Consider the following 12259-nt stretch of genomic DNA (forward strand, 5'->3'; position numbering starts at 1 on the left):
TGTGTATACTGAGGCTGTCAAAAGAGCTAATTTGATCATAGTTTAAATTAGTAGAAGTTTATTGCCCAAAATGTCAGACATGAGAGTCCTGTTGTACTCTTCCCTGGTCAAATGTTCTCTGGAGTTTTGCCTCAATTTCTGGGTATCACATTATGGAAAGGACATTGATAAGCTGGAGTATTCCCAAAGGAGAGTAATCAAGATGAGAATGAAACTCAAAATCATGACACTAAGGACTGGTTGATGGTACTGGACATAGTTAACCTGGAGATTTAGGAGGGATATAATAACTGACTTCAGGTATTTTAAGGGTTGTCATGGATAAGAGGGACTGACCTTATTCTAGCTGGCCCCAGAAGATGGAAATAAAAGGAAGAAAGATTTTTGTTTACTTTTTTAATCTTCCTAATAATTAGGAACTATTTAAAAGTAGTCAACTGGCTTAGTAGCTGGTAAGTTCTCCATTACTAAAAATCTCAAACAAGGGACTTGATTCACATTTATACCAAGTTTGAGTTGGTCTAGATAACTTCTGAAGTAGCTTCAAACTCTGTGATTACAAAGCCCTCTAAATCCAGGATCACTTCTGAATTTCAACAATCCTGTAATGTAGATAAACTAAGTTGTTTTCCCCATTTTACAACTGAAGAAATAAGTTTTGAGAGATAAGGTGATCTGTCCATGGTCCTATAGACAGTAAGCAGTGGAGATCTCAGTAGCCCTTCAGTCCAGTAGCCCCTCTCTAAGCAAAGTGCTAAGAAGTTCCTATATGGGAGCTAATCTCTCTAGCTCTTTTAGCAAGGGGAAACAAATTCTCACCAGAATCACATTTTCATTGATCTTAGTCACATGTGATAGTTTTAATATATGAAATGGAATTGCATTAGCCATTTTGTGAAAATACATCAAAGATTGGTGATAAGACCCAAACAATCCATGGAATTAGGGTGGGGAAAGAGATACGATATTGAAAACCAGGATTTCTGGCTCCTGACTTTCTTTATTAATCATATGATCCCACATCTTCTTAGTTACCTCATATATATACAATTCTTTGATACATTGAGGTCTCTTTAATCTCATCATAGTGGATACTTCTATTAATACAATATGGCAATCCCTCTGTCTTCACATTCTCCATGCTTTTCTATAAATCTTATATACAGAATTTATACCATATACTTTGGGACTCTTGTGTTTCTTTTTCTCTTTCATGGGTACCAATACATCTTTATGGAATTCTCATTATCTTTTCTCATTTTACATGTCCTTGATGGTGCCTCTATGTGCAATTTACAAGCTCAGGAAAAGATATTAGATCTTCTAAAAGAAGACATACCAACCAAAGGAGCTTCTATTTTCTTACAAGTGAGTATCCCTTGCTGTGGAGCAGAGTCTTAAGTTCTTTAAGCTTAATTTGGTGAAAAGATACTGGGGGTAATTGACTAGCACTTCTCTGTGTGCAGTTTTGTTTTTGATTTCCCCTTATCCTGTGAAAATTGACCCTTTCTTCCTACCTTTCAAGTTGTGTTCAATAGGAAAGCCCCCTCATTCTGTCTTGCTATTGGTTTTTGACTCCTGTTGTCTTGAGGCACTTCTTAAAGATTGATTTGGAAGGATTGTCAAAGCAGTTTCAGCTTTCACTGCTACTAAGCCACCATCTTAGCTCTGCCCCCTCTTTTTTTTCCACAGAGGTCATTATAATGCCAAAGTTATATGGTTAGGGTACCATGGAATATACCAAGGCCAGATAAAAGATGGGGTTTATCAGATTATGCACACCCACAATACTTCAAAGTACCTAGAAAATGAGTCATGGGTTATAGATATCCCCCCAGATATAGAAGTAAATACAAATCCAGGATAGTGCTAGAGTCAGCTGAAACCAGCTCAGGTGGGTCAGTTATTAAATAAATATTCATTGGAAGCATTGATACATTGAAAATTAACAAGACTACAAGAAAGGACTTGATTAATTGTTTAGTTGATTGTCTATAATTAAGAAAGAGATGGAGAAAATAGTAATTCAGATTAAACTCAAATGTGTATAATTTGTACTTTTTTAAAGAGAGTTGGTTGTTCAATATTTACCAGCACACCACTATGAAAATCCAAAGGAAACATTACCTACTTTCTGAAAACGAAAGAGAGGAACCTCCTGGATATTTCTGCACCTCAACGTAGAAGTACAATGTTCAGCAGGATGAGTGTAGGATTCATAACACCAGAGCTACCTTTGGTACAGGATCACGATAGTGGTTATCAATGCCACCTAATGGTCAAAATAGTAATGTGCAATCATTCAATTGCCTTTTGTATCACTTAAAATGTACATTCTTCTGAGACTGCTGCTTCTGAGATATCTGCTCCAAAACTGTTTCTTTTTTTTAACTTGGTACAAATCTTTCCTTATATGAATGCCCATAGCTTAAGCCAAAAGAGTGGCATGGAAGACCCTGACCTTAACCTTGCATTCTGTCATGCCCACAGAGGTGGAGATGGGGCACTAATCAGGTTTTCTCAATTTAACCTTGATTGTACCTGGTAGTTACCATGACCTTCTTGTTTAGCCTGTACCCTAGGAAGATAGATGGCAAAATGGTTAAAGCTCTGGACACAGAGTCAAGAAGATCTGAATTCAAATACTACCTTAGACACTTCATAACTGTGACCCTAAGCACATTATATAACCTCTGTTTGTCTCAGTTTCTTCTTCAAAATGGAGATAATAATAATATATACCTCCCAAGTTATGAGGATTAAATGAGATACTATCTGTAAAGTACTATGAAAACCTTAAAATACCATATAAATGCTGTCTATTATTATTATTATTATTGCCTATTTTATTTCCCTAAGAAATGGATCTCCCTAATGCAAAGAAAAATTGCTTGGCAGGTTACAACCTTGAATTCCTAAGCATCAGGATCCCTGTTCTTTCCTCAATTCAAGCTCCAACATTTTTTACTGGAAATACCTAAGTGGAGAACATAGGCTCTTGCATGATGATGATGGGCTTAGTTATTATTACCTCCTCAAAGTGAGTTTGCAACATCCTTTAACATAGATTTTCATGCAATAAGAGATGGATTGAAAATTCATTCCAATAGATTTGTGATCTCATCACTGAGGGCATTCCTTTTTACAGTGCAGATCAAAACCTATCTACATCTGCCCATCCCCTAACTTTCATTCTCCACTAAGTTCATCACAAGGAGGTCATCGACTCATTATGCCAGGAGCCTTCAAGTTCTCGTGGCATTCATCTATGATGACACCAATGAGGTACACAGGTACACATTAGTTACTCTCAGAAGTGGTAAGTAATAGATTCATCTTTTTCATAATACATTTTTGTTCATATTCTTCACATTCCTTTTCCTTATACTTGCTCATTTGCCATGTGTTGCAGCCTGTTTGGACCTGCCATGAGCCTCTATTGTTCTCTGAAGAGTCCTCAACGACATTTCTTCAGAGACCACAGTATTCCTTGTCTCACACATATTTATCCCCACATTGAGCTTAGTTGAGAAGATCTTCGTTTCCAAGTTGAATTTAAGATCACTAAAAGACCCAGATAATTTCCCAAAGGCAACTCATCTATTCTCCTCTCCTCTTCCCTGGACCAAATTTATTGTCCATTTGTAGTATCTTTCAGAGAAATGCACACTGAAGGGAAAGAAAAAGGCTTAGGTCAGGAAATGAATCAGCCCCTAGTATAACAAATTACAATGCACAACAATAACTGGTAATCATATCCGTTGGTGTAATCTGATATGGGAATTCTTCCAATTGAGGGATCTGGTAACACCCTCAATAGGTTCAATAGGGCCCTCATATTCTAAATGTGACTAGAAGCTCTACATCGTTTTTAGCCAGATTTTCAGCTTGGAATTTGAGTGAAGATGAAGAGAAATATGGTAGGTTATTTTGGAGTTTTTGTTAATCCCCAATTCAGAATAAAATATTAATATATTCTCTTGTAACCAGATTTACCTGTGGACAGTAAAACTGCTCAGAACCTAAATTTGTGTGTTTGGGGAAAATATAGCCTGGGATGGTGTTTTTCTTTTCACTCTGGTAGGGACTAAGATTTGCAAAAAGCTCTGAACTGGGTATAGCTGTGAGTTAGACCTCTGTCTTGCCAGAATTTGACATGAATGGCTGGTAGCAACAGCAACAATGGCAGGAACCTAAGTTCAGAGAAATTACATGATGAAGTGATAGGTGTGGCAAGAAACTAGAGACTGAAGAATTGGTTTGAAGGGAGTAGTGACCTATGGGACCACTGCCAGACCCCCAGGTGCTTTAGTCCTCTCCATTTTTAAGCAGCTTGATTGAGGTGGTGTTTTCTGACTTTTCCATTTGGGAGAAGAGGCACAAAATTATCATGTATGGCTCTGTAAAGTTGTCTTTCTAATTTCTGGTTGAATAGTTTGAGTTTCTTCTACTGCCTAGATAAATTCGTTAGATCTAACTGCTATTGATCTAAGGCAACTGTGCTGCCATATTTGTGAAAGCATGCCACGAGTGCACTATGGCAGAGAAGAATGGCATCCAGAATTTTCCAAAGTGCTAAGCTTTCTCCAAAATGGGAACTCCAAGCTAAACATGAAAAAGAATCTTGTGGATCTGGTTACTAATGATTTTTTAAAACTTCCCAAAAGTCAAAAATAAACTGAACCTGAGACTTTTCATTTCTTTGTCCTAGGCTAAAAATGAATCAAATTATATATGTATGTATGTATGTATGTATGATCCAGTGGAATTGCTTATCAACTCTGGGAGGGGAGAAGGATGAGAGGAGAGAGACAACAAGAATCATGTAATAAAAAATAATAAAATTTTAAAAATAATAATTCATAGTAAAAAATGAAATAAAAAATAAAAATGAATCCCAGTTGTCTTTTTATTGACTGGGATAAGATTAAGTTGTGAAATCTGTGATATAATTCACATCTTCCTACCCTCCCCCACACATGTGCTAAAAAAGAGCTCTCTTTAGGAGTATGGTTAAGGTCAGTGACTAAGGTGTAGGAACTGCCCAATGAGAGGAGAAAAGTTATAGTTGGCCCTGACTGGTAACATCTACATTTCATGAGTTGAGGCCAAAAGGGAGAGTACGTATTTCCTAAGTAATCCTTGGCTTTTCATCGCCAAACCCATACCCAAGTAGACAGAGAACATTTTGTCCTCAAGGATCTGGCAGTGGTTATTGAATGAGAATCTGATGATAGGATTGCAAGTAGATAATTGACCTCATGATTAAATATAATTTATATTATATATAAATATAAATATAATAAAATTTTAAATCCCTTACCTTCTTCCTTAGAATCAATAGTGTGTATTGGTTACAAGGCAGAAGAATAGTAAGGGCTGGGCAAATGGGGTTAAGTGACTTGCCCAGAGTCAAACTACTACTAAGTGTCTGAAGCCAGACTTGAAAACAGGGCCTCCCGTCTCTAGTCCTGGTTTCTATCCACTGAGCTACTTGGCTGCACTGATTTAATATACTTCTAAAGCATTAGTTTGGTACTGGCTTCATCAGAATCCTAGGGGGCCACCCCAGACCAGAATAGGGGATGGCAAATGACAGAATCCCAAAGCCTCTTAGTTTAAAAGTCAGGATTTGATCCAATAGATCCTACAGGTTTATATGTATCAAAGTCCTAAACGTCCAATGCAGACAAATCAAAGAAAATAGGAAAAAACTTCGATCATCTCAAGGATGAGATTATTGCTTAACTTGTTACCCAGAATTACATTCAGGCATTCATTATACTCTTTGCCAAGACCTCAGGCAGCTTATAGCATGGCCAATATGCTATATTATATATATATTTATATATATATATATATATATATATATGGGGGACACAAGACTTCCCCATAAACTCTAAAATTATTGGTATAGTTGTTTCCACAATTTCACTTCATTTTCTACATTCTTTTTTGTTTCACCATTTGGTTTTGAAACACAGCTCAAGGTATATGTTACCTTGGACAAATTAGGGGGGAAATGTCATCTTTTCAGTTGGAAGGAACCTTATAAATCTTGTCAGTGTCTTCGGTTTACAAATGAAGAAATGAAGGCACAGAGAAGCCAAAAATTATTACTTTGTATCCACACAATCAGAATCTGAATTCAAGTCCTCCAAACCCAAATCCAGTGCTGATTCCAGCTCCTCATGCTACTTGCTTTTCCCCTGCTACCTTTCCTTAGATTGTTAAGATTGTTATTTAACATCTCTAAGCCTATTTCCTCACTTTACACAGGAAGTCTCTCATACCTGGCTATCTTACAGAACTTTTCATGAGGATAAAATTATACAAGAGATATAAAATGAAATACTCTACAAATGTAAGCCATTATTATAATAGATTGCTCCCAAAGGACATAGTGGTAAACTGAGATTATAAGAATCCATTCATTAATTCTTTTCTAAAATCATCATCTTCTGACCTGTCTGTGTCAAGGTCTTAAAACCTCCAACACAGGCAGATCCAATAAAATCAGGAAAAACTTAGATTTTTCTGAAGGATGAAACTATTTCTGACCTTATTACCTGACACTATGCCCAGCCACTCACTGTGGTTTGTGTCCAACACCCAAAGGGCTGAGAGCACACCCTGTAATACAAGACTTTGCCATATGTTCTCAAATTTTTAGTAACAACTAGTGGCATTTATAGAATACTCTAAAGTTTCTAAGGGGCAGCTAGATGGTACTGTGGGTAGAGTGCCAGACCTAGAGTCAGGAAGACCTGAGGTCAAATCTGGATTCAAATGCTTACTAGCTCTGTGACCCTAGGCAAATCACTTTACCCTGTTTGTCTCAGTTTCATTGTCTGTAAAATGAGCTGGTTAGAATGGCAAACCATTCCAGTATCTGCCAAGAAAACCCCAAATGGGGTCCCAAAGAGCCAGACACAACTGGACAACAACAAAAACTTTTCAAAATACTTTGCATACGTTATCAAAATTGATTGATTGGTTCTCACTTGAGCCTCGCAAAACCATCAGTGAAAGGTATTATAAGTATTAATATGCCTATTTTACATACAAGAAAACTGATCAGAGAGGCTGTGATTTACCCATATCCACATAGCTAATAAGGGTCAGCCACAGCAAGAATACATAAAACCCAAGAAAACCTTACCAGAAATGTACTAGGAAGCAAGCTAAGTGGCTCGGTAGATTGAGAGCCAGGTCTAGAGATGAGAGGACCAGAGTTCAAATATGACTTCTGAAGTCACTTAACCTCCATTGCCTAGCCCTTACTGTTCTTTGCTTTGGAATCAATTCACAATATTGATTCTAAGATGAAAGGTAATGGAGGGAAGGAGAAAGATAGAGGGATGGGGAGTGAAAGAAAAATAAAGAGAGAGAGAGAGAAAGAAAGAAAGAAAGAAAGAAAGAAAGAAAGAAAGAAAGAAAGAAAGAAAGAAAGAAAGAAAGAAAGAAAGAAAGAAAGAAAGAAAGAAAGAAAGAAAGAAAGAAAGAAAGAAAGAAAGAAAGAAAGAAAGAAAGAAAGAAAGAAAGAAAGAAAGAAAGAAAGAAAGAAAGAAAGAAAGAAAGAAAAGAAAGGAAGGAAGGAAGGAAGGAAGGAAGGAAGGAAGGAAGGAAGGAAGGAAGAAAGGAAGGAAGAAAGAAAGGAAGAAAGAAAGAAAGAAAGAAAGAAAGAAAGAAAGAAAGAAAGAAAGAAAGAAAGAAAGAAAGAAAGAAAGAAAGAAAGAAAGAAAGAAAGAAAGAAAGAAAGAAAGAAAGAAAGAAAGAAAGAAAGAAAGAAAGAAAGAAAGAAAGAAAGAAAGAAAGAAAGAAAGAAAGAAAGAAAGAAAGAAAGAAAGAAAGAAGGAAAGAAAGAAGGAAAGAAAGAAGGAAAGAAAGAATGCCAAGAAATTTTATCAGCCATACTCCTCCATCTTCCATTATATTCATAGGAATATAACTACAGCACAATAAGGCAGACTGAACACCATCTCAAAGGTTCTTGCTCTCCCTGCTTTCATCTGTTTCCTAGAGGTGGCCTTGGAGGGGACTCTGCCTTGTCAATGCTGCTAGCAAAAGCTTCTGTCCTCCTGCCCCTGCAGCTCCACAGCCCTGCCTCCCTGACTGTCGTAACAACGAGGGTCATATTTCTCTGTGCATGATACCAGCTGTCACCTGCCCTCTGTTTCCCCCCTTAACATTGTTCTCAAAAATAAGGTTTGAAGCCAGAAGGCCCAGGGGTGAGAAGGGCCATGTGGATTGAATGTACAATATTCAATTCAAACACTTGCAATAGGTAATAGTGCTTACATAACCGAGCTGCCCCCATACGAGTACCTGCCTCCACCTTCTTTTTCACTCAGTCCATGTTTCCCTCCTCTTCCAGGCTGGTGTCATTTTCTACACTCACTGATTTTTCCTGTTTTTCAGCTTTTGCAGTGTTAGGGAAGATCTTGATTTGATGCAGGCAATTACAGTTACCTCCTTGGATTCTGGCAGCATCTTGGAAATATTGAAACCTTCGGCATTACCTCAGGGGGTGGGTGGATTTGCAGAAACTCCTTGGCTAAGAGAGAAAAATCAGCTGTGAAACAAAATGAAATCAATGATTAATAGTAATATTCTAAATGAGGAACTCAATAAAAATATTTCACCACTGGAAAGGCTTCAGATTCAAATTACAGTTCTGCCAGTTAACTCCCCTGTGACCTTGGACAAGTCTTATACATTTCTCTGGACCTCAGTTTCCCCCTCTGCAAAAAGAGATTTAGACTAGATGGTTTCCTATTTCTAAATCCTATGACTCTATAGTGCCCTTCATAAGCCACCTGTTCTCTGAAAGAGGTCTTACTGACCTCATTAAGCACTGCTGCCCAGTTAAACTGCTTACCTTGGAGTATTTTGAAGTGTTTGCTTTACAAAGAAAAAAAATGTTTTTCACCACCTAACCTGAGTTTCTCAGGAAAGAAGCCAATATTTGAATCATGTAAATATCACTGGACTTGGTGTCAGAAAACCTGGATTCAGGTTCTACTAGGTCAAGTCATTTGACTTCTCTGTGTCTCAGTTTCCTCATCTGTAAAATGAAGGTGCCAAATAGTTTGGGTACAGACTTCATAGGGTTGTGAGAAGGAAAATGCATCGTAAACTCTAAATAGGAGCTGTTGTAATAGCTATCATCATTAATGAGGAGTAAAAAGTCCAACAGATATTGTTTATACTATGGTATAACAATGTTATAGTATAGAGTATAGTGACAATATTTAGTATATAGTATAGTAGTTTGTAATCTACTATGGTTGTCCCTTTCTCTTTTGTCCCCCATCCCACGCTTTTAATTCTGCCTAGAGTTTAGGTCAAGATCAATGGGCACAATTTAAAATACTTTGTTTAGATTAGAAGGTGTGATAAAGGATGAACGGTTTGCAAAAAAAAAACTGAGAAGTGCAAATGTCAAAGTGAGTGATTGACAGGAGCATGTGACTAAGGTGACATGGGAGCCTGAGGCTGAAGATCTGGGAATGATTCTATGCCCCAATAGTCTTCATCTTATCTCCTGGAAGGACCTGACTTGGAGGCTTGGAAGACAGGTTTCTGGCTTTCTCCTGAGACCATCAGAAGAAAAGAAATCTTTTGAATCTGGCTGCTGGCAGCTTTGAGCCAAGAAGATTGAAGATCGACTAACCAACTGAAGATCCTGGCCCATTTGATTGGACTCCTGATGTGAGACTTGGCTATTGGGGAATTTATGGCTTAGTTTAATTTTAGATAGTATATAGACATTAGATTTTAAGATAACTAGTATACTTTTCTACTAACACCCCTCTTCCTTCCTCCCCTTCCCAAGCAATAAATCTGAATTCTTTATATGTTCCCTCTTGTTCTTTCCTCACCAAATTCCCAACATAACAAAGGTCACTGAGCAGATTACACATCTTGGGCAAGGTCTTGCCATGGGACCTCTGCCAGTCAGATGCTACTGAACATTCAAGCCCTAATCTTGCCTCTTTGGTCATACAGTCATCACTCTAGGTCATGTCCTCATCACCTCTTGCCTGGACTATCACAATAGCCTGTTTAGTGGTCTCCCTGCCTCAAGTCTCTCCCCATTACAATGTCTCCACCACAGTTGCCAAAGAGAATGTCTTAAAGCATGCAGTTCTTAACACATCACTCCCCTAGTCAATAAACAACAATGTCTCTCATTGATTTGGGGATAAAATATGTACTGTCGGTCGGGCTTTTAGAGACTCAGGAAGTTACTGAGCAGAAACCTTGAGACAGATGTGTTTGGAGAAGGACTAGCCACGGGTCCAGAGGATCATTGATAAAGAATGTTACACACCCAGAGATGATAGACTTAAGAGAAGAATGAGACATATCTTTTCAGGCATGGACAATGTGGGAATTTGCTTCGATTGACTATGAACCTTTGTTCTCAGTTTTCTCTTTCTTTTTTTTAACTGGGGAGAAAGGAGAGAGGAAAAAATATATATTAACTGAAACAAATTCAATGAATTTTTAAATGAGATCGGCATGGCTAAGCAGCATCCTTGTGAGTGTTTCAAGATCTGCAGCATTATAGGGCAGCATTTGAGTGGCCTGGCACAGAAACAGATTGATCTGTTCAACTGAGACACTGAGCCCCAGGTATAGCAAACCCAACTGAATAGTACATTGATTACTTCATCACTAATGCTACATCCCTCAAAGAACTCCATGAGGATGCTATGAAGAAAAATGAAAGACTCCTAAGGCCGGGAGTCCATACATATTCTCTATACATTGTCTCTTTATCATTATATTCTAAATTTAAGATAAGTTTGTGTGTTCGAGAAGAGAATGGGCCCCAAGTTGTGAGATATGAAAAGAGGCAAAAATATTCCCTACCCTCAAGAAGCTTACAATTAAATGTGTGAGACAACAAGCAAACAAACAAGCTATATTCAAGTTAAATATGAAATAACTAAAAGAGAACTGAGATGACCAGATACATAACTCAACTATAACCAAAAAATAAAATAGAATTAAGGGAGGGGGTCAAGAAGGCTTCCCTTATAAGGTGATATTTTATTGGGACTTGAAGAAAAGAAAGTGGAGATGAGGAAGGAGAGTTTCAGTATGGGGAATGGCTAGAGATAACACCTGGAACCCAGAGATGGGTTTAGGGAACTGCCAGGAGGGTAATATCACTGGATCAAAGATTACATGGCAAGGAGTAAGAAGTTTGGAAAAGTCGAGGGATGGTGTCCTAAGTTATGAAAGGCTTTTTTTTTTTATTTCAAACAGCATTTTTTATTTGATCCTGGAAGCAATAGGAAGCCACTGGAATTTACTGAGTAGGGACTGGGATGACATGATAGAATCTGAACTTTCTAAAAATCACTTTGGCAACTGAATGGAGGATGGGTTGGTATGGAAAGAGGCTTGAGGTAGACAAACTTTCTCCCAAAAGGCAATAGTCCAGGTGAGCAATGATGAATGTCTGAACCAGAGTGCTAGCAGTGTCAGAGGAGAGAAGGGGATGTATTAGAGAGATGTTGGAAAAGTGAAATTGTCAGGCTTTGGCAAGTTTGCATATGGTGGGGAAAGGGGAAATGAGAGCTAGAGAGAATCTAAGAATGACACCTAGGTTTTGAGCCTGAGTGACTAGAAGAATTATATTGCTCTCAACAGTAATAGAGAAGTTAGGAATAAGGGAAGACTTATGAGGAAAGGTAATGAGTTTTGTTTGGGACATTTTGAGCTTAAAATTTCAACCAAACATCTAGTTTGAGATGTCTAAAAGGTAGGTGGAATTTAGAACTATCCCCAAAGGGCTATAAAATTTTCCCTACCCCTTAAACCAGCAACATTACTATTAGGTCTATACTCCAAAGAGATCAAAGAAAAAGAACAAGAATCTGTACGTCCAAAAAAACACTTAAAGCATGAAGTATTGTGGTAGCAAAGAATTGGAAATTGAGGAGAAACTATCAATTAGAGAATGGATGAGCAAGTTGTGTTTTATGATTGCAATGGAGTACTATTGTGCAATAAGAAATGACAAGCAGAATCATTTCCAAAAAGCCTGGGAAGATTTCTGTGAACTGATGCAAGTGAAGTGAGCAGAACCAGGAGAACACTGTACAAATAACAGCAAAAGTGTAACAATGATACACTGTAAAATAGCTGGCTATTCTAATCAATACAACAGTCTAAGACAATTCCAAAGGACTCATGATAAAAAGTACTATCCCTCTCATGAGAGAAAACAACCACCTTTGAA

General features: G+C 37.7%; 1 long non-coding RNA gene across 1 annotated transcript in view; it reads right to left on the minus strand.

Moving 5' to 3' along the window:
- Positions 1 to 829: 829 nt before the first annotated feature.
- LOC103092936 (uncharacterized) overlaps positions 830 to 12259 on the minus strand; it is a 56074-nt gene continuing 44644 nt past the window's right edge. Inside the window, exons 4-5 of the long non-coding RNA XR_008912760.1 lie at positions 8329 to 8575; positions 830 to 3669 (exon numbers count right to left, since the gene is read on the minus strand). This is a non-coding gene — a long non-coding RNA (uncharacterized LOC103092936). The remainder of the gene's footprint in view (positions 3670 to 8328; positions 8576 to 12259) is intronic.

This window comes from Monodelphis domestica, chromosome 6, assembly GCF_027887165.1.
Source record: "Monodelphis domestica isolate mMonDom1 chromosome 6, mMonDom1.pri, whole genome shotgun sequence".
Classification (NCBI taxonomy): domain Eukaryota; kingdom Metazoa; phylum Chordata; class Mammalia; order Didelphimorphia; family Didelphidae; genus Monodelphis; species Monodelphis domestica.